We start from the raw sequence: 26810 nt of genomic DNA on the forward strand, positions 1-26810 counted from the left end.
AGTCAGAACCTTTAGGCAAGCAAAAGAAATAAAAGGGATCAAAAGTGGAATGGAAGAATTAGAAATGTCGCTGTTTGAAGATGACATATTACGTATGCAGGAAATCCTAAAGACTCCACCAAAAACCCCGTGAAACTGTTAGAACTAATAAATGAATTCAGTAATGTTGTTGGATATGAAATAAAAATACAAAATTAGCTGCATTTCTATACACTAACTAGAAAATAGCTGACAGAAAAATAAAGAAAACACTTCCATTTACAGCAGCACCAAAAACAATAAAATCTTAGGAATACATTTAAGCAAGAAGACAAAAACATGTGTACACCTAAAAATATGATATTCACAAAAACTGAAGAAGAAACAAGTGAATAGAAACTTATCCCATGTTTCTGAATTGAAAGAATGTATACTGTTAAAATGTTCATGCTACCTCAAGCTGTCTATAGTTTCAATGGAATCCCAATCAACTTTTCAATGGCAATTTTCCTAGAATAGAATAACAGTCCTAAAAATTGTACAAAACAAGAAAGGACCCTGAAAATAGACAAAGCAATTTTCAGCAAGATAAACAAAGCTGGATGAAACTCACTTCGTGGTTTCAAACCATAATACAAAGTTACAGAAATCAAAATAGTGTGAGACTAGCATAAAAACAGACAATAGACAAATAGCATAGGACTGAGAGCACAGAAATAAACTCAGCCATGTCCAGTCAACTAACATTTGACAAGGATGACAAGAATAAATAATGGAGTAAAAATAGGCTTTACAGTGAGTGGTGTTGGAAAAACTGGATATCCACATGGAAAACAATAAAATTGAACATGCATCTTAGACAATTCAAAAATTAACACAACATGAGCAGAAATCACAAAATCCCTAGAATTAAACAGAAAAAAAATCTCCAAGACATTTGTCTCAGCAATGATTCTTTTGGGTATGATACCAAAAGTAGAAGGAACTAAAAGAAAATTCAACATGTGTGACAACATTAAATTTAAAAGCCTCTGCACTAAAAGAAACTTGAACAGAGTGAAGAGGCACTGAACAGGAGACATAGGAATTGTCCTGTGAAATGGGAGAAAATATTTGCCAACAGGATGCAAGCTACAGGAGAATGTAGAAATATAAACACTATCAGTTAAAAAAAAGCGAAAAATCTAATTAAAACGTGGACTGAAGATGTTAGCAGATATATTCCCCCCACAGGAGACATACAAATGACCAAGCAACACATGAATATTGGCTCAATATCTGTAATAGTAAGAGAAATGCAAAATAAAACCACAATGAGATATCAACTCACACATTTCCTGGTGGTTTTTATGAAAAGGAAAAGAGAGAAAAGTGTAGTCAAACATGTAAAACACAGGGAACACTCACAGACTTTTGGTGGGAATGTAACTTAGTACAACCACTATGGAAAATGATACGGATGTTCCTCAAAATACTAAAAATAATACCACCATATAACCTAGCAATTCCATTTCTGAATACACATATTTGAAGGAAATGAAATCAGTTAACTTACAGAGATATTTGCACTCCCATGTTCACTGTATAAATATTTATCTAAAATGTGCACGGCATTGTCACTAACTGTTTATCAATGATAAAAAGGCTTAAGAAATGTATATGTTACCACAATGGGTATTATACAGTCATATAAAGAAATTCCCGCAATTTGTGACCACATGAAATCAACTTGCAGGCATTATGCTTAGTGAAACAATCAGACATTAAGACAAACTGTGTGGTCCCACTTATTTATGAAATCTAAATGGTGAGTTCATCACAAAGAGAGTTTATACATATTTAATAGGTGTGAGGTGGGGAGAAACAGGGAGATGATTGTCAAAGAGCACAAATTTCCTGTTATAAAATGTGTAAATTCTTGGGATCTAAATTAAAGGATAGTGACTTCGTTACCAATACTTTATTGCATGTTTAAAAGTTACTGGGAATGCATATCTTCAGTTTTCTTACAGAACACACACACAATTGGTAACCATGTGAGGTGATAGAAGTATTAACTAACATTATTATCACATTATTTCACAGCATAGATGTAAATCTAACCATCATGCTGTGTACCATAAAACTACCAACGTTATATGTCAATTATATCTCAAAAGTGTTGGGGAAATTGCTTTAAAGATAAGACCAAAAATTTTCAAATCCATTGAGAAAAGATAAGGAACAAACTTCTCGAGATTGGCCTTGGCAATAATTCCTTGGCTATGACAGCAGTAGAGCAGGCAACAAAACCAAAGTTAAGTGAATTGAAATTGAACTGAAACATTCCTATATAATAAAGGAAACAATCAATAGAATTAAGAGGCAATCTACAGAATAGCATACAATATTAGAAACAAGTACCTGATAAGTGGTTAATGACGAACATATATTAGGAAAGTGCTAAACATCTGTAGTGGATTATCACCTCATATCTATTAGATTGTCTAATATCAAAGAAGAGAAGATAGCAGGCATGACAAAAGGGAACCCTCCTACATTCTTGTTAGGAATGCTGAATGGTATAGCCGCTCTAGAAACCAGTTTGAAGATTCCTCAAAAAGCTAAAAATTAGAACTACTAAATCATCCAGAAAAAAACTCTTTGGGTATTTTTATAAAGGAAAGAAACACACAAAATCATAAAGACACCTGCATCCCATGTACACTGCACCATCATTCTCAAATGCCATAACAGGAAACAACAAACTTAGGCTAAATAGATGGGTAAAGAAAATGTGGCACAGAAAAGTATTTTGTGTGGCCGGAAAAAAATGTGTCACAATAAAAATATATTCAGGCATAGTAGAAGGAAAATGCTGCCTTTTGTAACAAAATGGCTGCACCTTGAGAGCACTATGTTAAATCAACATCTCTAATAGTAAGAGATTTTGAGAAGAAGTACGACGAAGAAAGAAGCACTTAAGAAGTAAGTCAGACATATAAAAACAAACATGGTGTGATCTCACATATTTAAAAAAAATATATCTTCTTTGCAGGTTTTTCTCCTTCATCACTTAAGATGTCCTGCCAGTCCTTCCTGGCTTGGAGTGTTTAACACCTGTCTTTCTAAAACTCTTCCAAAATGTAGCAGAGGGAGGAAAAATCAAAAACTAATTCTATGGAGACACCATCACTAATACCAAAAGCAGACAAAATATCAAAAAAATAAATGAATAAATAAAACTGAAGGCCAATATTACTGATGAATATAGATACAAAAATTCTCAACAAAATAGTAGCAAACAGAATCCAACAGCACATTAAAAGGAAAATACACCATGATCAAGTGGGATTTATTCCAGGAATACAAGGATTCTCCAATATATGCAAAGCAACCAATGTCATACACCATATTAACAAATTGAAGTAGAAAACACATATGATCATCTCAATAGATGCAGAGAAAGCTTTCGAAAAAAATCAACACCAGTTTATGATAAAAACCCTCCACATAGTAGGCATAGAGGGAAGATTCCTGAACATAATAAAGGACTTATATGACAAACCCACAGCAAACATAGTCCTCAATGGTGAACAACTGAAAGTATTTTCACTAAGATCAGGAACAAGGCAAGGTTGCCCACCCTCTCAACTCTTATTCAACATAGTTTTGGATGTCTCAGCCACAGCAATCCGAGAAGACAAGGAAATAAAAGGAATCCAAATTGGAAAAGAAGAATTAAAGTTGTCACTCTTTTTTTTTAAATTAACAATACAGCAGCTTTAATAGGGTAACAGTCCAGAGAAAAATGTTACATTAGGCACTTGACATCTCATTTAAATTTTTTTCTTAAAACTAAAAGGTTTCATTTTAACAGATAAATTTCAATGTACTTTTTAAAACTGATTGTTAATTAAAGCCTAAGCAATTATAAAGAAAATACACAATGATATTCAACCAGAGGTTAATTTTCTGGTCATACTGACATGTTAAAGTACTTTTCTTAAAATTTAATTTACCTGAGACTGAGTTCTCAGGTATCTTTTTGGTTAAAAATATTTGTTAAGATAGGTGATAATTGGACTATTTTTATATTGACAACTGAAATAAAGCTATAAACTGTCAGTCAGTGTTTAGGGACCCAGAAACTACTTGTCAAAAAAGTACATTTTATACCCATAATATCATCATTTTCACATGATTATCCTTTCAAGTTATCATAATCTGTTACTGGCTTCTTGTCTAAGAATTTACAGGCCTAAGGTGAGGCTGTCAGGTAAATGACTGGCATATACAAATCAAAGACTGTGTTCAGGACAAGAGAGCCACACCCAGTGCCTGATGGACAGGATTCACCCATTAACCCGTCACTTTGGAGTCTGCCTAACAGGAGCAAGTCCTACGAGTTCTGACAGCCACATACGGACAAGAAAGGCTGCTGAAACTTATTTAATTAGACTTAGAGGTACTACTGCTGTTAGGAGTCTGTTTATAAAGATTTTTAATCATACGTTATAATTTTTTTTCAGGTAAAAAACTTGGTTCCAACTGTTACAGGCATAAAAGTATTTCCCCTGGGATTTCCTTCACATCGAGAAGGTACCCATATATTTTTAAATAGTCTTCCTAACTTTGGGAAAACGTTGCCCTCCCTCCAACACCCACCCCACATGAACATAACCAAATCAGTTGTAATAAAGTACAGCACACAGAAATGACTGTCGGCCTCTTATGAGGACACTGAATGCCATCCATCCCACAGGTTCACTCAACAATCTGCATGTGTTCCTGAGGAGAAATCCATCGAGTCCCTTTGCTGTTGTGACATCTCCAAAGTCAGCTTTTCCCGTATCAATCATTCTGGACTTCACCCACCATGCTCATCTCATTTGGATTTCAATGCTTCCTCCCATTCAACAGCCGATTCAGAGTTCTTGGGAATTGCTGGAAATATTGATTGCATTTTACTTCGAAAGTCTTTTATACTGTGAACTCCTAAAGCCTTCCAGACTGCGAAGCTGATCACACCAACCCCACACCAGGCGTAAAGTGAGCCCCACCCCAGGGCTCGCAAGGCAAGGGAAGACCCGCTCTCCGGTAAGGCAGCCGTGGCCACACTTCCCTGCTAATGTTGGAGGGTCTCCTGCAGAGGCGGGGGGCTGTTGTGGCTCACCATAGGGACAAGGACACTGCCAGCAGAAGTTCTGGGAGGTACTCTAAAGTTGTCACTCTTTGCAGATGACCTGATACTACACAGAGAGAATCCTAAAGATGTTACCAGAAAATGCCTAGCGCTAATCAATGATTTTGGGAAAGTAGCAGGATACAAATTTAATGCACAGAAATCTCTGGGATTCCTATAGGCTAATGATGAAAAATCTGAAAGAGAAATTAAGGAAACACTCTCATTTACCATTGCAACAAATAGAATAGGAACGAATATACCAAGGTAGACAGAAGACCTGTATGCAGAAACCTATAAGACGCTGATGAAAGAAATGAAAGAGGATACAAAGAGATGGAGAGATATATTATGTTCTTGGGTTGTAGGAATCCACATAGTGAAAATGACTATATGACCTAACGCAATCTACAGAGTCAATGCAATCATTATCAAATTACCAATGGCATATTCCAGGGAACTAGGAGAAAAATTACACAGTGTGTATGGAAACAAAAAAAGACACTAAATACCAAAAGAACTCTTGAGAAAGAAAAACGCAGCTGGATGAATCAGGCTCCAGGATTTCAGACTATACTACAAATCTACAATAATCAAGATAGTATGATACTGGCACAAAAACCGAAATATAGATCAACGGAACAGGATAGAAAGCCCAGAGGTAAACCCATGCACATATGGTCACCTACTTTTTGATAAAGGTTGCAAGAATATACAATGGAGATAAGACATCCTATTCAACAAGTTGTGCTGGGAAAACTGAACAGCTACATGTACAAGAATGAAATCAGAACACTCCCTAACACCATACACAAAAATAAACACAAATGGATTAGAGTCCTAAAAGTAAGTTTCCACACTATCATACACTTAGAGGAACACATAGGCAGAACACTCTATGACATAAATCACGGCAAGATTCTTTTTGACCCACTTCCTAAAGAAATGGAAATAAAAACAAAATTAAACAAATGGGAACTAATGAAACTTAAAACATTTTTCACAACAAAGGGAACCACAAACAAGACCAAATGACAACCCTCAGAATCAGAAAATATTTGCAAATGAAGCAACTGACAAACGATTAATCTTCAAAATTTACCAGCAGCTCATGCAGCTCTAAACCAAAAAATACAAACAACAATCCAAAAGTGGGCAGAAGACCTAAATAGACATTTCTCCAAAGATGATACACAGATTGCAATAAAACACATAGAAGTTTGCTCAATATCATGAATCATTAAAGAAATATAAATCAAACTACAATGAGGTGTCACCTCACACTAGTCAGAATAGCCATCAAATTCAAAATTCTACAAACTCTAAATTCTGGAGTGGTGTATGGAAAACAGTACCCTCTTGCACTGTTAGTGGGAATGTAAATTGATACAGCCACTATGGTGAACAATATGGAGGTCATTAAGAACCTAAAACTTGAACTAATATATGACCCCACAATCCCGCTTCTTTGTATATACCCCGAGAAAAGCATAATTCCAAAAGGGTCATGGACCACAAAGTTCATTACAGGTGTAATTACAATAGCCAGGACAGGTAAACACCTAAGTATCAAATGACAGAAGAATGGATAAAGAAGGTGTGTCATATATATACAATGGAATATCACTGAGCCATAAATAGAAATAAAAATTGAGCTATTTGCAGTTAGGTGGATAGACTTAGAGTCTGTCATACTGTGTGAAATGAGTCAGAAAGAAACAAAAGACAAACTTTTTGCTAATATATATATATATATATGGAATTAAAAAAACATTCTGATGAATGTAGGTGTAGGACAGCAATAAAGATGTTGATATAGAGAATTGATTTGAGAATATAGTGAGTGGAAAGGGTAAGCTGGCATGAAGTTAGAGAGTCGTCTGTACATATATACACTACGAAATGTAAAATAGATAGCTAGTGGAAAGCAGCTGCATAGCACAGGGAGATACGTTCAGTGCTTTGTGACCACCTAGCTTGGTGGGATAGGGAGGGTGGGAGGGAGATGCAAGAGGGAGTGGATATGGGAATATACCTATAGCTGATTCACTTTACTATACAGCAGAAACTAACACAACAGTGTAAAACAATTATATTGCCATATAAATGATAAAAAAAAAATATGCTGTTTAAAAGAACCATTTTATCATTAAGGACACACATAAGCTGAAGGTGAGGGAATAGAAATTGATAGTCCAAACAGTTTCCAAACAAGTGCAGGACTTGATCTCCCAATCTCAGGTAATACAGACTTTCAGTCAAAGTAGGTCACAAGTGATAAATAAGGTCAGTATACAATGATAATGGATCAATTTATCAAGAGAAAATAATAATTGTAAATATATATGTACTGAACGTTGCGGGATTAAACATATATTTAAATCAACCATTAAGAGTTCTGATAGAGGGCTTCCCTGGTGGCGCAGTGCTTGAGAGTCCACCTGCCGTGCAGGGGGCATGCCTTCATGCCCCGGTCTGGGAAGAACCCACATGCCGTGGAGCGGCTGGGCCCGTGAGCCATGGCCGCTGAGCCTGCACGTCCGGAGCCTGTGCTCTGCAGCGGGAGATGCCACAACAGTGAGAGACCCGTATACCCACAACCCTCCACAAAAAAAAAAAAAAAAAAAAAAAGATCTGAGAGGATAAATCAACAATAAAACAAATAATAGTAAGTGACTGTATTATCCCACATTCTACCTTAGAAAATTAATAAAGAAACAGAATGTACCTAATAAACTTATAGAAAACTTCCATTCAACAGTACCAAAATTCATATTCTGCTTAAGTGCTGAAGGAGCATTTCCCAGAATGGACACTGTCTTGAAACATAAAGCAAGCGTTAACAAATTTAAGAAGATCAGAGTCACATTAAGCATCTTTTTTGATCATAATGTTATGAAGCTAGAAATCAATAACAAGAGAAAAAGAAAAATCCCTTATATGTAAACTTATACAACACACACTGGAAATATATATGGGTCAAGGAAGAAGTCAAAAGGGAAATCTGAAACTACCTTCAGATAAACGAAAATGACAACATACCAAAACGTTTGGAATATAGAAAAATCAGTCAATGGATGAATTAATTTTAGCAATCATAGATTCTTCTAAAAGAGAAAAGAATAATCTAAAATAAACCACTTGTGCATATACATGAAGGACTAGGAAAAATGAACAAATTAAGCACCAGGAATAAAAGGAAAAAAATAAGAAAGATTCAAATGGAAATTAATAAAACAAATATCAGATAATTAGGAAAAACGGAATCCAAGTGTTGGAATTTGGAAAGGATCTTAAAATTGACAAGATTTAGCAAGACTAACGAAGAGAAAAAAAGAGCTTAATAAATAAAACTTTAACCGAAAGAGGAGAAATTGCAGCTGACACCATAGCATACAAATAGTTATAAAGAATGCTAAAAAACTGGGTTACAAAAATGGATAAATCTCCAAAAACTCCTATATAAAACATAGCAAGACAATCACGAAGAAGCAAAAAACAAACAAACAAAAAATATCTTGATCATACAAATAATGACTTAGGAAATTGAAGCACTATTCAAAACTCTCCCAGCAAAGAGAAGCCCAGGATCAGTTAGTTTCACTGGTGAATTCTACTGAACATTTAATGAAGATTTATTGCCAGTCCTTCCCAAACTCTCCCAAATAACTACAAAAGAGGAAACATTTCCAAACTCATTTTATAAAACCAGGATTTTCTTGATTAACAAAGCCACATAAGGAAATAGAAGGAAACACAAAACAAAACAAAACAAAACAAAAAGCACAGAACTTACAAGCTAATATCCTTGTACATATAGATGCAAAAATTCTCAACAAAATTCTAGCAAACCAAATTCAAAAACACACTAAAATGTTCAACATGCTAAGGTGAAATAATTCCTGGTGATGCAAGGGCAGTTAACATTTTTAAATCAAAAATTTTAATTTACGACACGAATAGCATGCAGAAGAAATGTTTGAAAGAATTTTCTAAATTTTCTTGATTAAAGCTTTCAACAACCTGGGGAGAGAAGAAACATTTTAAATGTAATAAAGATCATATATTATCAAGCCCACAGCTAACATCATATTCAAGATGAAAAGCGGAAAACTTTTCCTCTAAGACAGGAACAAATAAAAAATGCTCACTATCACCACTTCTCTTCAACATAATAGTAGAATCCCTAGCCAGAACCATTAGGCACGGAAAAGAAATGAAAGGGATCCAAAGTGGAAAGGAAGAATTTAAAATGTCTCTGTTTGAAGATGACATATTCTGTATGCAGGAAATCCTAAAGACTCCACCAAAACCCCATGAAACTGTTAGAACTAATACATGAAATCAATAATTTTGTAGGATTAGAAATAAGAATACAAAATTAGTTGCATTTCTATACACTAACAAGAAAATACCTGACAGAAAAAAAAAAAAAAAACACTTCCATTTACCGCAGCACCTAAAACAATAAAATGTTAGGAATACATTTAAGCAAGGAGACAAAACCATCTGTACACCTAAAAATATAACATTTACAAAAACTGAAGAAGATATATGTAAATAGAAAAGTATCCCATATTTCTAAATTGAAAGAATGAATACTGTTAAAATGTTCACGCTACCTCAAGCTATCTATAGTTTCAATGGAATCCCAATCAACATTTCAATGGCAATTTTCCCAGAAATAGAATAATAATCCTAAAAATTGTACGAAACAACAAAGGACACTGAAAATAGACAAGGCAATTTTCAGCAAGATAAACAAAGCTGGGTGCAACTCACTTCCTGGTTTCAAACTATTATACAAAGTTACGGTAACCAAAATAATGTGAAATTAGAATAAAAACAGACAAAATACCAATAGAATAGGACTGAGAGCCCAGAAATAAACTCAGCCATGTCCAGTCAACTAACACATGACAAAGAAGACAAGAATAAACAATGGAGTAAAAATAGACTTTACACTAAGTAGTGTTGGAAAAGCTGGATATCCACATGGAAAAGAATAAAATTGAACACCCATCTTAGAGGACTCAAAAATTAACACAACGTGAACAGAAATCACAAAATCCTTAGAATTAAACAGAAAAAAATCTCCAAGGCATTTGTGTCAGCAATGATTCTTTTGTATATGATACCAAAAGTAGAAGGAACAAAAAGAAAATTCAACATGTGTGAAAACATCAAATTTAAAAGCCTCTGCACAAAAAGAAACTTGAACAGAGTGAAGAGGCAGTGGAACAGGAGGCATAGGAATTCTCCTATGTAATGGGAGAAAATATTTGCCAACAACATGCCAGCTACAGGACTAATGTTGAAACATAAAAAAGACTTAGTTTTTTTTAGAAAAGTTGAATAATCTAATTAAAAGGTGGGCTGAAGATCTTAGCAGATATATTCCCCCCATAGGAGACGTACAAATGACCAACTGACACATGAACATTTGTTCAACCTCTTTAATAGTAAGAGAAAAGCAAAATAAAACCACAATGAGATAGCAACTCACGCATTTCATAGTGGTTATTATGAAAAAGAAAAGACATAAAAGTGTAGTCAAGCATGTAGAAAACAGGGAACACTTACAGACTTTTGGTGGTAATGTAACTTAGTACAACCACTATGGAAAATAATATGGATGTTCCTCAAAATTCTAAAAATAATACCACCATATAACCTAGCAATTCCATTTCTGAATATACATAATTGAAAGAAATGAAATCAGTTAACTTACAGAGATATTTGCACTCCCATGTTCACTGTGTAAATATTTATCTAAAATATGCCAGGCATAGTCACTAACCGTTTATCAATGATTAAATGGATTAAGAAATGTATATATTACGACAGTGGATATTATACAGTCATATAATGAAATTCCTGCAATTTGTGACCACATATAATCAACTTGCAGGCATTATTCTTAGTGAAACAATCAGAGACATAAAGACAAACTGTGTGATCCCACTTATTTATGAAATCTAAATGGCTGAGATCTTCAAAAAAAAAGAGTGTATACGTATTTAATAGGTGTGAGGTTCGGAGAAATAGGGAGATGATAGTCAAAGAGCATAAATTTCATGTTATAAAATGTGTAACTTCTTGGGATCTAAATTACAGGATAGTGAGTTAGTTACCAATACGTTATTGCATGTTTAAAAGTTACTCGGAAAGTAGATCTTAAATGTTCTTACAGCACACACACAAATTTGGTAACCATGTGAGGTGATAGAAGTATTAACTAACATTATTATCACATTATTTCACAGCATAGATGTACATCTAACCATCATGCTGTGTACCTTAAAACTGCCAACGTTATATGTCAATTGTATCTCAGAAATGTTGGGGAAATTGCTTTAAAGATAAGACCAAAATGTTTCAAATCCATTGAGAAAAGATAAGGAACAAACTTCTCAAGATTGGCCTTGGCAATAATTCCTTGGCTATGACAGCAGTAGAGCAGGCAACAAAATCAAAAGTTAAGTGAAGTGAAATTGAACTGAAACATTCCTATATAATAAAGGAAACAATCAACAGAATTAACAGGCAATCTACAGAATTGCAGAAAATATTAGAAACACATACGAGATAAGCAGCTAATAACAAACATACATTAGGAAAGTGCAAAACCTCTGTAGTGGAATATCACCTCATATCTATTAGATTGTCTATTATAAAAGAAAAAGAGAAGATAGCAGGCATGACAAAAGGGAACCCTCCTACATTCTTGTTGGGAATGCTGATTGGTGTAGCTGCTCTAGAAAACAGTTGGAAGATTCCTCAAAAAGCTAAAAAAGTAGAACTACTAAATCATCCAGAAAAAATCTTTGGATATTTTTATAGAGGAAGGAAAATCACCGAGTCATAAAGATACCTGCATCCCATGTACACTGCACCATCATTCTCAAATGCCATAACAGGAAAACAACACACTTAGGCGAAATAGATGGAAAAAGAAAATGTGGCACAGAAAAGTATTTTGTGTGGCAGGAAAAAAATGTGTCACAATAAAAATATATTCAGGCATAGTAGAAGGAAAATGCTGCCTTTTGTAACAAAATGGGTGCACCTTGAGGGCACTATGTTAAGTCAACATCTCTAATAGTAAGAGATGTTGAGCAGAAGTACGACGAAGTGAGAAGTACTTAAGAAGTAAGTCAGGCATATAAAAACAAACATGGTGTGATCTCACATATTTCAAAAAAAATTAATCTTAGTTGCAGGTTTTTCTCCTTCATCACTTAAGATGTCCTGCCAGTCCTTTCTGGCTTAAAGAGTTTAACATCTGTCTTTCTCAAACTCTTCCAAAATATGGCAGAGGGAGGAAAAGTCCAAAACTAATTCTATGGAGACACCATCACTGATACCACAACCAGACAAAGATATCACAAAAAAAGAAAACTGCAGGTCAATATCACTGATGAATATAGATGCAAAAATCCTCAACAAAATAGTAGCAAACAGAAGCCAACAGCACATTAAAAGGAAAATACACCATGATCAAGTGGGGTTTATTGCAGGAATAAAAGGATTCTTCAATATATGCAAATCAATCAATGTGATACACAATATTAAAAAATTGAAAGAGAAAACACATGTGATCATCTCAATAGAAGCAGAGAAAGCTTTAGAAAAAATTCAACACCAGGTTATGATAAAAACCCTCCACACAGTAGACATCGAAGGAAGATTCCACAACATAATAAAGGCCATATATTGCCAGAGTCCAGCTCTAGTGAGTCTCGGGATACCCGAGGGATGGATAGCGTCGGCAAAGGAAATAATTCTATTACACTTCTTAAAGTATCAGCATTGCATGTTTCTCTTTCTCATGTCTTTATTCTTCATTCTTCCTCTATTGTTTACAATCACAGGTTTATATATCATAGTTGATTACATTACCAGGTACGTGGCCAAACAATCTTAGCACAATCAAACCTGAAAATATTCTATAAAGATTTTTTAAAACAAACATCCCCTAGTTTCTAGATGTCCTATTAAAATATTTCCCCAAGTTCCCATTAATCACAGGTTGTTTCTTAGTAACCAAGGCAAGCAGTTCTATGATTATTTCAATTGTAAAATTTGGAGCTACTTGTTCCTATTTTTCTTCTTGCATGTGCATCCTTTTACAATGGTTCCAGGAAAATATTTACAATGTACCTGCATGCTCTTTCTCGTTGTTTCCTTCAACTGAGACAGCGTTTTCTCCCTATCCGGGCAACGAATTGTGCTCTAGTCATTTGTTTTTCTATAATTAATTTTCCTTTATAATAGAACCATACATTTCCTATGTCATCATCAGGAACTCCAGCCCATGGCCATAACTCCATACTAGAGGGTGTTTTTCACAAAAACATCCCCTTAGCTCCAGGCTCTTAATTCTTTACCATTTACATAGGGCTTTAGTGGGTACTTCCCATCCTATGATAGTTTCAGGAGGGAGAGTCCTAGAGGAATTTTTTTTTCACCTGGAGCAACATCCCCCCAAAATTGCCCCTGTATGTAAAGTGATTATCATAAAACATAACAACGGAGCTGTAGTCCACCTTACTGACACGGCACTGCCTTGCCGTGCCTTCCGTTGCTCATGACTTTGTCATGGTGCAATCCCTCCAGGATGGCTTCCGACATCACCCCCTTTTTTATTTTTTAAAAGTGCAGTATGTAGCTCCACAGAAAGTTGTTTGATGCTTTTAATAATTATTCTAATGATGACTGGCAGTAAAAATATCAGAATTAGTACAACAACTGCCATGATTCCTCCATTAATGGGCATTGAGAATAAGGTTTTATGTGACACAAATGACTTAATACTTTCAAAAAATTTCTGAGCAGACTCTGCCGGAGATAAACCTAAGTTTGTATTTCCTATGTCATGAATCTCTTGATGTAATTTAGTAGGGTCTAAACTAGCATCTGTTTGGTTCCAAACTCCCATAATATGAGTACGAATTTATTCCCAAGAATATAATGATTCATTCACTTTTAGAGGAGTAACACAAATCCATCTATATTTTTTATGACACCTCAAAGCTAATCTTACTTTGAGCGCTGTTAATTCATGCCCTATGTGTAAAATTGCTTCTTCTAAGGCATCCACCTTTGCTTCTAACTTTCTGTCTATAACTTCCTGAGTAGCCAGAGCTAAAGATACATTTTTTGAAAGCTCATTTACATGTTGAGCTGTATGTACATGTTGAGCTAAGGAACTTATTGAAAGAGAAAGTGATGCTATTACAGCTATAAATGTAGATATTGCTAGAATTAAAGCTGCAACAAGTCTCTTTGAATGTAATAAAAGTTCAGTTTCATGCAAAACTTGTAAGCCATAATCATCATACGAGGCAGAGGATAATTTTACAAGCAACATAATGTATGGCGGTCATTTAAGAATCATTAAAACTTGTACATTCATAGAGGGATTTATACAACTTGTCGAAATACAATCATAGCAATGTGTCCAAATAGTAGAATCAGAAGTATTATAATAAATATTTAGATCCACATATTTTGGGGCTACCAAGAATACATAAGGTGCTGACACACAAGCCTGCATAGAATAAATGCCCATATTTTTAGGTCTATGAAGAATAACTGGTGGTGGTGCAGCAATAGCTTTCCAAAGCTGGGTCTGTGCATAATACATACTCTCTTGAGCCATAGTTAGTATAGGAGGCACACATCCTCCAGTGTGCCATCTATTAACAAGCATAGAAGCAGGAATGAGTGTATTATTCCAATCATAATGTGCATGATGTTGTAAATAAGATCTATAATCCTTACATGGATCAGGATTACTCCAATCATGCACATTTTTTGTGGTATCCTCTATGGGAATATCAATTCTTGAAGAATATATACAATAATTCCATGTAGGAAATCTGGTATTGGTATCTACAGCGTCCCAGTTACTATCCAATTGGTCTTCCGGAGATTGTAATATAGATGATTGTACTCCTGTATGGATACCATAAGGAGGATTACAAGGAAGAAATTTTAAAGATGAGAGGAAGGTTGATTATAAGTTGGATCTTCTCCAGGTGCTAGGTAAATCAAAGACCAAAGAAGTCTCTTATTAGATTGACTCAAAGGAGAAGCAGTAAGCTGTCCTTTAAGAAAAACCGGTATACATCCATCCTTACGAGAGGCTACAGAGTTATTAATTGATGGAAATATAAAACATATAGTATGGAACCCTGATTTTCCATGAAATGTAAAATTATTATTTGTTTTAAATTTATTATATGGATAGGAGCTTATGGCTCCTCCCATTAACCTGGGCATAGTAGTAGACACTGGTATACCCTCATTATCCCAGGCTACAGTTTGTAAAATCGGTGGATCAGGGAGATATGTCCAATAAGATTTATCCAAAGCATTTCCCCTAGTTACCTGGCAGGCCAATATAGCAAGCATAGGAACAAAAAGATTTCCAGGTGTTAAGGTAGCTCCCTGGTCTGTTACCACTTTATCGGCGTCATCAGCAAGCGTTTAATCTGACCCCACGTTGGTGGATTCGAAGTTCTTGTAGAGATGGCTTGTGTCTTGCGAGGTCTTGGGTGCGGACGCGGAAGACAAAGAATTGGTCTCTCTCCAATGGTGAGCTTTTGTATCTGCTGCAGCAGCGGTTCTTTAGCTGATGGTGATTCATTAGCTGACGTCTCCGGCTGTGGTGCCTTGTGCCTGACTGGGAAGTGGTAAGGCGGGGTCGGAGGGCCCGACATGTCTGATGAGACGGTCAGGCACCCACAACGGCGAGTCAGCGTCCTGTGGAAATACACAAGCATACCCTCAGCCGCTGGTTAGAAAATATCAGGTCCTTTCCATTGACGAGTGAGCAGATCCTTCCATTTCACCCTATGTTTAGGTTTATTAATATCGGGATTCCAATGCCTCATCATGGCAGTATTACCTTGTGAATCAGTATTCAAATTATTTAATACAAATAGTGTGTGTTGAAGATGTGATGTGGAGAAGTGTATTTGAATTCCCCTTGCTGTAAATTTGTAATTTGAACTTTTAAAGTATGATGGGCTCTTTCCACTATTGCATGACCCTGAGGATTATAGGGGATTCCCATAGAATGGGAAATATTAAATTTTTCACAAAAGTCTTTAAAAGCCTTAGAAATGTAGGCAGGAGCGTTATCAGTTTTTAGAGCTTTTGGAATGCCTAGAAAGGCAAAACAGAAAAATACGTGTTGCATAACATCCTTAAAAGCTTTCCCGGTTCTTGCTGAGGCAAGAATTACATGAGAATAGGTATCCACAGAACCATGTACATAAGATAGCTTTCCAAAAGTTAGCACATGAGTTACATCCATTTGCCATAACATATTAGGTAATGATCCTCTAGGGTTGACCCCCATGGGCAAACTGGATGAATAAGTTGGACAATGTGGACAATTTATTTTTTTTTAATTTAAATTTATTTATTTATTTATTTTTGGCTGTGTTGGGTCTTCGTTGCTGCGTGTGGGCTTTTTCTTTAGTTGCGACAAGTGGGGGCTACTCTTTGTTGCGGTGCATGGGCTTCTCGTTGCGGTGCCTTCTCTTGTTGCGGAGCACAGGCTCTAGGCGTGCAGTTTTCAGTAGTTGTGGCAAACAGGCTCAGTAGTTGTGGCTCGCGGGCTCTGGAGCACAGGCTCAGTAGTTGTGGCACACGTGCTTAGTTGCTCCGCGGCATGTGGGATCTTCCAGGACCAGGGCTCAAACCCGTGTCCCCTGCATTGGCAGGTGGACTCTTAACCACTGCGCCACCAGGGAAGTCCCGTGGACAATTTTTAATTATAGATCTGGCTGTCTCCCGGGGCAGTTGAAATTGATATCACAGAGCTACGGAATTTTGATGATGCAAATTATGTGAAGCTTCTGCCTCCTCAATACAAGGGAAAGCGACAATTCGTGTCAAAAGGTCAGCTTGGCGATTACCTTCACATATGATTCCAGGCAAGTTAGAATGTGACCTTACATGACCGACATAATAAGGTAAAGAACGTGCCCAAACTTGTTTTTGTAAAGAAGCTCACAGTGATAGTGCCAATGGTGGCGGTGCCCACGGTGACACTGCCCACGGTGACAATGCCCATGATGACAGTGCACATGGAGACAGTGCCCACGGTGCCATTGCCTATGGTAACAGTGCTCAAAGTGACAGTACCCATGGTAACAGTGACCACGGTGAGAGTGCTCATGTTGATAATGTCCATGGTGAGAGGTCTCATTGTGACAGTCCGCATTGTGCCAGTAACCATAGTGACAGTGCTCATGGTGACAGTGCCCATGGTGACAGTGACCATGGTGAGAGCACTCGCGGTGGTAGTGCTCACAGTAATAGTGCTCATGGTGACAGTGCTGATGGTGACAGTGCTCACAGTGACAGTGCCCATGGTGATAGTGCCCATGGTGAGAGTCCGCCCATTGATAGTGCCCATGGTGGCAGTTCCCATTGTGAAAGTGCTCATGATGACATTTCCCATGTTGGTAGTTCCCATGGTGACAGTGCTCATGGTGATAGTGACCATGGTAACAGTGTACATGGTGGCTGTGCCTTTGGTGACAGTGCCCATGGTGATATTGCTCATGGTGACACTGCTTATGGTGATAGTTCTTATGGTAATAGTGTGTATGGTGAAACTTGACACAGTGACAGTGCTTATGGTGACAGTGTTCACAGCGATAGTGCCGATGGTGAAAGTGCCCATGCTGACAGTGCCCATAGTCACAATTCTCACGGTATAGCACTCATGGTGACAATACCAGGGTGACAGAGCTCATGGTAAAAGTGTTCATGGTGACAGTGCCCATGGTGACAGTACCTAAGGTGACAATTCCCATGGTGAGAGTGATCATGGTGAGAGTGCTCATGATGACAATACACAGGGTGTCCTGCCCATGGTGACAGTGATCATGGGGAAACTGCTCATGTGGACAGTGCCATAAATGACAGTTCTCATTGTGGCAGTGCTCATGGTGACTGTGCTCAGAGGGGCGGTGTCCATTGTTACAGTGCTTATGGTGATAGATGTCACGGTGGCCGTGCCCACGGTGACAGTGCCCACGCTGACAAAGCCCATGGTGATACCTCCCATTGTGACAGTGCTCACAGTGAAAGAGCCCACGTTGACAGTGCCCAAGATCACAGTGCCCATAGTGAGAATTCTAATGTAGACTGTGCCCTTTGTGACAGTGCCCACTGTGACAATGCCCATTGTGACTCTGCTCACGGTGACCGTACTGATGCTGACAGTGCCGATGGTGATAGTGCCAATAGTGAGAGTGCTCACAGTGAAACTGCCCATGGAGACACTGCCCATGGTGATAGTGCTCATCGTGACATCCCCTCGGAGGCAGTGCCAATGGTGAGAGTCCCCGTGGTGACAGTTCTCATGGTGAAAGTGACCCTATTGACTGTGTTCATGGTGACAATGCTCAAGGTGATAGTCTCCATGATGACAGTGCCCATGGTGACTGTTCACATGGTGATAGTGCCTATGGTGATAATGCAATTAGTGACAGGGCTCATGGTAAGAGTGCCCATGGTGAGAGTGCCCATGGTGAGAGTCCTTACGTTGATAATGCCCATGGTGGTAGTTCCCATTGTGAAAGTGCTCACGATGCTGGTGACCATGATAACAGTGCACGTGGTGGCAGTGCCCTTGGTGACAGTGCCCATGATGACAGTACTCATGGTGACAATTCTCACGGTGATAGTGCCCATGGTGACATTGCACATGGTGGCATTGAAAAATGGTGAGAGTGCCCATGTTGACAGTTCTCATGGTGATAGTGCACATGGTGACAACCCACGCAGACAGTACTCACGGTGATATTTCTCATTGTTGCAGTACCCATGGTGACAGTGCTCATAGTGATAGTGCACATGGTGGCAGTGCCCATGGTGACAGTGCCCATGATGACACTGCCCACAGCACTATTGTCTATGTTGACAGTGCTCATGGTAACAGTGCCCATGAGACAGTGAGTAAGGTGAGAGTGCTCACAGTGATATTGCCCATGGTGACAGGGCTCATGGTGACAGTCCGAATTGTGTCAGTACCCAGGGCAACAGTGCTCGTGGGGACAGTGACGACAGTGAGAGTGCTCACGGTGATAGTGCTGACGGTAATAGTGCTTATGGTGACAGTGCAAATGGTGACAATACCCATGGTGAGAGTACTCATGTTGAAAATACCCATGGTGGCAGTTCTCATAGCGACAGTTCTCATGGTGACAGTGCTCATAATAGCAGTTCCCAAGGTGGCAGTGCTCGTGGTGACAGTGCTACTGGTGACAGTGCACTTGGTGGCAGTTCCCATGAGGACAGTACCGATGGTGACACTGTGCATTGTTACAGTGCCCATGGTAACCGTGCTCACGGTGATAGTGCACATCGTGACAGTGCCCCTGGTGGTAGTTCACCTGGTGACAGTGCTAAATAGTGACAGTGCACATGCTGACAGTGCTCATGGTGATAGTGCCCATGGTGACAATGCACACGGTGATAATGGACATGGTTACAGTGTTCATGGTGACAGAGCCCAAGGTGGCAGTGGCCATGGTGACAGTGCCCACAATGACAGTGCCCTTGGTGACAGTGCCAACAGTGACAGTGCCCATGCTGACACTTCTAACGGTGGCAGTACCCATTGAGACAGTTAGCATGGTGAGATTTGTCACAGTGATAGTGCCCATTGTGACAGTGCTCACAGTGACAATGCCCATGGTGCCAGGTCCCATAGAGACATTCCACATGGTCACATTTCTCAGAGTGCATGTGCCTATAATGATATTACCCATCTTGACACTGCACATGGTGGCAGTGCAAAATGGTGACAGTGCCCATGGTGACATTGCTCATGGTGACTTGGCTTACATTGATAGTCCTTATGGTCACAGTGTGCATGGTGACACTGCACAGAGTGACAGTGTTCATTGTGACAGTGTTCACGGTGATAGTTCCCATTGTGAGAGTGTCCATGGTGACAGTGACCATAGTCACAAATCTCATGCTGTAGTGCTCACAGTGACAGTGCCCAAAGTGAAAATGCCCAGGGTGACAGTACGCATGGTGAGAGTGCCCATGGTGACAGTGCCCTTGGTGACATTGCCCATGTTCACAATTCTCACAGTGATAATGCCTATGGTGAGAGTACCTAGGGTGACAATGCCCATGGTGACAGTGCCCATGGTGTCATGCCCATGGTAGAGAGCACTCATGGTGACTGTGCCATGTTGGCAGTGCCATAAATAACAGTGCTCATTGTGGCAATGCTCATGGTAACCGTGCTCATGGTGACATTGCCCTTGTATACAGTGTTTATGGTGATAGATGTCACAGTGTCAGTGTCCACGGGGACAGTGCCCACGCTGACAAAGCCCATGGTGATACTTCCTATTGTGAGAGAGCCCACCCTAACAGTGCCCATGGTGACAGCGCCCAGTGACAAGGCCCATGGTGACAAGGCTAATGGTGACCGTGCCAATGGTGACAATGCCGATGGTGAGAGTGCCAATAGTGACAGTGCTCATGGTGAAACTGCCCATGGAGAGATTGCCCATGGTGATAGTGCTCATTGTGGCAGTGTTCATGGTGACCATGCTTATGGTGACAGTGCCCCTGGTTACAGTGCTTATGGTGATAGATGTCACGGTGGCCATGCCTATGGTGACAGTGCCCATGCTGACAAAGCCCATGGTGATACTTCCCATTCTGACAGTGCCCACTGTGACAGAGCCCATGGTGACAGTGCCCAATATCACAGTGCTCATGGTGAGAGTGCTAATGGTGACTGTGCCCATGGTGACAGCGCCCATTGTGACAACACCCATTGTGACAGTGTTCACGGTGACCATGCCGATGATGACAGTGCCGATGGTAATAGTGCCAATACTGAGAGTGCACAGGGTGACACGGCCCATGGAGACCACTGACAATGGTGATAGTGCTCATCGTGACAACCCCTAAGAGGCAGTGCCAATAGTGAGAGTATGCATGGTCACAGTTCTCACGGTGGAAGTGACCCTGTTGAAATTGCTCATGGTGACAGTGCTCAAGGTGATAGTCTCCATGTTGACAGTGCCCATGGTGACTGTTCTCATGGTGACAGTGCCTATGGTGATAATGCTCTTAGTGACAGTGCCCATGGTGACAGTGACCACGGTGACTCTTCTCACCGTGATAGTGCCCATGGTGACAGTGTTCATGATGACAGTCTGCATTGAGGCTGTGCCCGTGGTGACAGTTCTCAGGGTGATAGTGCTCATGGTGATAGTACTCACGATGACATTGCCCAAGGAGACAATACTCACGGTGTCAGTAATCATGGTGAAAGTGCCCATGGTGGCAGTTCTCATAGGGACAGTTCTTGTGACAGTGCTCATGGTGGCAGTGCTCGTGGTGACAGTGCTCATGGTGGCAGTGCCCATGGTGAGAATACCAATGGTGACACTGCACATGGTGACAGTGCACATAGTCATGGTGCCTCTGGTGGCAGTACAAAATAGTGACAGTGCCCATGGTGATATTGCTCATGGTGATAGTGCCCATGGTGAGAGTGCCCATGGTTATCATGCTCATTGTGACAGTGTCCATGGTGACAATGCCCCTGGTGACAGTGCACACCGTGAGAATGCCCATGGTGGCCGTGCCCATGGTCAAAGTTCTTATCATGATAGAGCTCACGGTACCAGTGTTCATGATAATAGTGCCCACGGAGGCAGTGCCCACAATGAGAATGCCAAAGATGAGAATACTGACTGTGACAGTTCCGATGGTGACTTTTCTCTCTGTGATAGTGCCCTTGGGGAGAGTTAGCATGGTGAGATTTCTCACGGTGATAGTGCCCATTGTTTCAGTGCTCATAGTGACTAGACCCATGGCTCCAGTGCCCATCATGGCATTGCTCATGGTGACAGTTCTCACAGTGACAGTGCCCATGGTGATATTACCCATGGTGACAGTACTCAGTGATAAAATGCTCATGGTGACAGTGCCTAAGGTGATAGTGCACATGGTGGCAGTGCACATGGTGACACTGCCCACCGTGACAGTGCTCTTGTTGACAGTGCTCACTGTGATAGTGCCAATGGTGGAAGTGCCCATCGTGAAAGTGCCCATGGTGACCTCTCTTATGGTGAGAGTGGTCAGAGTGTCACTGCTCATGGTGAAAGTGCCCATGGTGACAGAGCTCACGGTGACAGTGCCCATAGTTATAGTGTCCATGGTGAGAGTACTAACAGTGAAATTGTCCATGGGAACCTTGCCCATGGTGACAGTGCCCATGGTCACAACCCTCACGGTGAAAGTGCTCACGGTTACAGTTCCCATTTTGACAGTGACGACCGTGACAGTTCTAACAGTGATTGTGCACATGATGACAATGTTCATGGTGAAAGTTCACATTGTGCCAGTGCCCAAGGTGACAGTGCTCCCGGTGACAGTGCCCAAAGTCACAATACACATGGTGACAGTGCTCAGACTGACAGTTCTCATGGTGATAGTGCCCATGGTGACAGTGCACATGGTGATACTGAGAATGGTGACAGTGTTTGTGGTGACAGGTGTCATGGTTGCAGTACCCATGGTGATAGTGCTGAAACTGACAGTGCCCTTGGTGATAGTGCCCCTGGTGAGAGTGCTTACATTAATAGTGCCCATGGTGGCAGTTCCCATTGTGAAAGTGCTCATGAAGACAGTGCCCATGTTGGTAGTTCTCATGGTGACAGTGCTCACGGTGATAGTGACCATGGTAACTGTGCACATGGTGGCCGTGACCTTGGTGACAGTACCCATGATGACACTACTCATGGTGACAGTGCTCACCGTGATAGTGCCCATGGTGACAGTGCCCATGGTGGTAGTGCACATGGTTGCAGTGAATAATGGTGACAGTGCCCATACTGACAGTTCTCATGGTGACAGTGCACATGGTGAAAGTGTTCATGATGACAGTGTTCACGGTGGTTGTTCCCATGGTGAGAGTGTCCATGGTGACAGTGCCCATAGTCACAACTCTCATGGTGTAGTGCTCACAGTGACACGGCCCATGGTGAAAATACCCAGGGTGACAGTACTCATGGTGACAGTGCTCAATGTGATAGTGCGCATGGTGACAGTGTCCATGTTCACAATTCTCATGGTGATAATGCCTATGGTGAGAGTACCTAGGGTGACAATGCCCATGGTGACAGTGCTCATGGTGTCATGCCCATGGTGACAGTGCTCATGGTAACAGTGCTCATGTTGGGAGAGCCATAAATAACAGTGCTCATTCTGGCAGTGCTTAAGGTGAGCATGCTCATGGTGACAGTGCCCATGGTGACAGCGCCCAATGTGACAAGGTCCATGGTGACAGTGCTCATGGTGACCGTGCTCATGGTGACAGTGCCCACGTTTAAAGTGCTTATGCTGATAGATGTCACGGTGTCAGTGCCAACGGGGACAGTGCCCACGCTGACAAAGCCCGTGGTGATACTTCCCATTGTGAAAGTGCCCATGGTGACAGTGCCCAGTGTGACAAGGCCCATGGTGACACTGCTCATGGTTACTGTGCCCATGGTGACAGTGCCGATTGTGAGAGTGTCAATAGTGACAGTGCTCATGGGGAAACAGCCCATGGAGATATTCCCCATTTGATAGTGTTCATGGTGACAAGTCCACAGTGACAGTGCCAATGGTAATAGTCCCCGTGGTGACAGTTCTTACATTGAATGTGGCCATAGTGACAGTCCTCACGGTGACAGTGCCTTTGGTGAAAATTCTCATAGTGACAGTGCTTATGGTGAGAGTGCCCATGGTGATATTACCCATGATGACAGTACTCATGGTGACACTGCACATGGTTGCAGTGCAAAATGGTGACAGTGCCCATGGTGATATTGCTCATGGTGACATTGCTTACGGTGATAGTCCTTACAGTGATAGTGTGTATGGTGAAACTGCACACGGTGACAGTGTTCATGGTGACAGTGTTCATGGCAATAGTGCCGATGGTGAGAGTGCCGATGGTGATAGTGCCCATGGTGAGAGTCCTTACGTTGATAATGCCCATTGGTGGTAGTTCCCATTGTGAAAGTGCTCACGATGCTGGTTACCATGATAACAGTGCACGTGGTGGCAGTGCCCTTGGTGACAGTACCCATGATGACAGTACTCTTGGTGACAATTCTCATAGTGATAGTGCCCATGGTGACATTGCACATGGTGGCAACGAAAAATGGTGAGAGTGCCCATGTTGACAGTTCTCATGGTGACAGTGCACATGGTGACAACCCATTCAGACAGTACTCACTGTGATATTTCTCATGGTTGCAGTACCCATGGTGACAGTGCTCACAGTGATAGTGCACATGGTGGCAGTGCCCATGGTGACACTGCCCACAGCACTATTGTCTATGTTGACAGTGCTCATGGTAACAGTGCCCATGAGACAGTGAGTAAGGTGAGAGTGCTCACAGTGATATTGCCTATGGTGACAGGGCTTATGGTGACAGTCCGAATTGTGTCAGTACCCAGGGCAACAGTGCTCATGGTGACAGTGGTGACAGTGAGAGTGCTCACGGTGATAGTGCTGACGGTAATAGTGCTTATGGTGACAGTGCAAATGGTGACAATACCCAGGGTGACGGTACTCATGTTGAAAATACCCATGGTGGCAGTTCTCATAGTGACAGTTCTCATGGTGACAGTACTCATAATAGCAGTTCCCAAGGTGACAGTGCTTGTTGCGACAGTGCTAATGGTGACAGTGCACTTGGTGGCAGTTCTCATGGGGGCAGTACCAATGGTGACACTGTGCATTGTTACAGTGCCCATGGTAACCGTGCTCACGGTGATAGTGCACATCGTGACAGTGCCCCTGGTGGTAGTTCACCTGGTGACAGTGCTAAATAGTGACAGTGCACATGCTGACAGTGCTCATGGTGATAGTGCCCATGGTGACAGTGCACACGGTGATAATGGACATTGTTACAGTGTTCATGGTGACAGAGCCCAAGGTGGCAGTGGCCATGGTGACAGTGACGACAGTGACAGTGCCCATGCTGACACTTCTAACAGTGAGAGTGCCCATGGGGACAGTTAGCATGGTGATATTTGTCACGGTTATAGTGCTCGTTGTGACAGTACTCACAGTGACAATGTCCAGGGTGCCAGGGCCCATAGAGACATTCCGCATGGTCACATTTCTCATGGTGAATGTGCCTATGGTGATATTACCCATGGTGACACTGCACATGGTGGCAGTGCAAAATGGTGACAGTGCGCATGGTGACACTGCACACAGTGACAGTGTTCATGGTGACAGTGTTCCCATGGTGAGAGTGTTCATGGTGACAGTGCCCATAGTCACAATTCTCACGGTGTAGTGCTCACAGTGACAGTGCCCATGGTGAAAATACCCAGGGTGACAGTGCTCATCGTGACAGTGCTCATGGTGATAATGCCCATGGAGACAGTGCCCATGTTCACGATTCTCACAGTGACAATGCCTGTGGTGAGAGTACCATGGGTGACAATGCCCATGGTGACAGTGCCCATGGTGTCATGCCCACGGTGACAGTGCTTATGTTGGCAGTGCCATAAATAACAGTGCTCATTGTGGCAGTGCTTATGGTGACCGTGCTCATGGTGACAGTGCCCATGTGTACAGGGTTTATGGTGATAGATGTCACGGTGTCAGTGCCCACGGGGACACTGCCTATGTTGACAAAGCCCATGGTGAAAATTCCCATTGGGACAGTGTCCACGGTGACAGTACCAATGATGTTAACGCCCAGAGTGACAAGGCCCATGGTGACAGTACTCACGGTGACAGTGCCCATTGTGACAGTGCCAGTGGTAAGTGTGTCAATAGTGAAAGTGATCACGGTGAAACTGCCCATGGAGACATTGCTAATGGTGATAGTGCTCATGATGACAACGCCATGGTGACAGTGCCAATGTTGATAGTCCCTGTGGTGACAGTTCTTACGTTGAATGTGACCATGGTGACATCGCTCATGGTGACAGTGCTCAAGGTGATGGTCTCCATGTTGACAGTGAGGATGGTGACAGTTCTCATGGTGACAGGGCCTATGGTGAAAATTCTCATAATGACAGTGCTCATGGTGAGAGTGACCATGGTGATATTACCCATGGTGACAGTACTCATAGTGAAAGTGCCCATGGTGACACTGCACATGGTGGCAGTGCAAAATGGTGACAGTGCCCATGGGGTTATTGCTCATGGTGACATTGCTTACGATGATAGTCCTTACAGTGATAGTGTGTATGGTGAAACTGCACACAGAGACAGTGCTCATGGTGACAGTGTTCACGGCGATAGTTCCAGTGGTGAATGTGCCCATGGTGACTGTGCCCATTGTCACAATTCTGACGGTGTAGTGCTTACGGTGACAGTGCCCATGGTGACAATACAGAGGGTGACAGTATTCATGGTGACATTGTTCATGGTGATAGTGCCCATGGTGAAAGTGCCCATGTTCACAACTCTCATGGTGATAGTGCCCATGGTGACAATACCCAGGGTGACAGAGCTCATGGAAAAGGGATCATGGTGACAGTGCCCATGGTGACAGTACCTAAGGTGACAATTCCCATGGTGAGAGTCCTCATGGTGACAGTGCCCATGGTGACAATACCCAGGCTGTCCTGCCCATGGTGA

At 41.1% G+C, this 26810-nt stretch overlaps 1 pseudogene across 1 annotated transcript in view; it reads right to left on the reverse strand.

Annotated features, from left to right (window-relative positions):
- The window catches only part of LOC308609642 (ubiquitin-like modifier-activating enzyme 1), a 60233-nt pseudogene extending 34295 nt beyond the window's left edge, over window positions 1-25938 (reverse strand). Inside the window, exons 1-2 of the transcript in view lie at window positions 25795-25938; window positions 15653-15872 (exon numbers count right to left, since the gene is read on the reverse strand). The product of the transcript in view is annotated as a ubiquitin-like modifier-activating enzyme 1 (transcript). The remainder of the gene's footprint in view (window positions 1-15652; window positions 15873-25794) is intronic.
- Window positions 25939-26810: the final 872 nt, after the last annotated feature.

The sequence above is a fragment of the Mesoplodon bidens genome (genome assembly GCF_964165515.1).
Source record: "Mesoplodon bidens genome assembly, chromosome: Y".
Classification (NCBI taxonomy): domain Eukaryota; kingdom Metazoa; phylum Chordata; class Mammalia; order Artiodactyla; family Ziphiidae; genus Mesoplodon; species Mesoplodon bidens.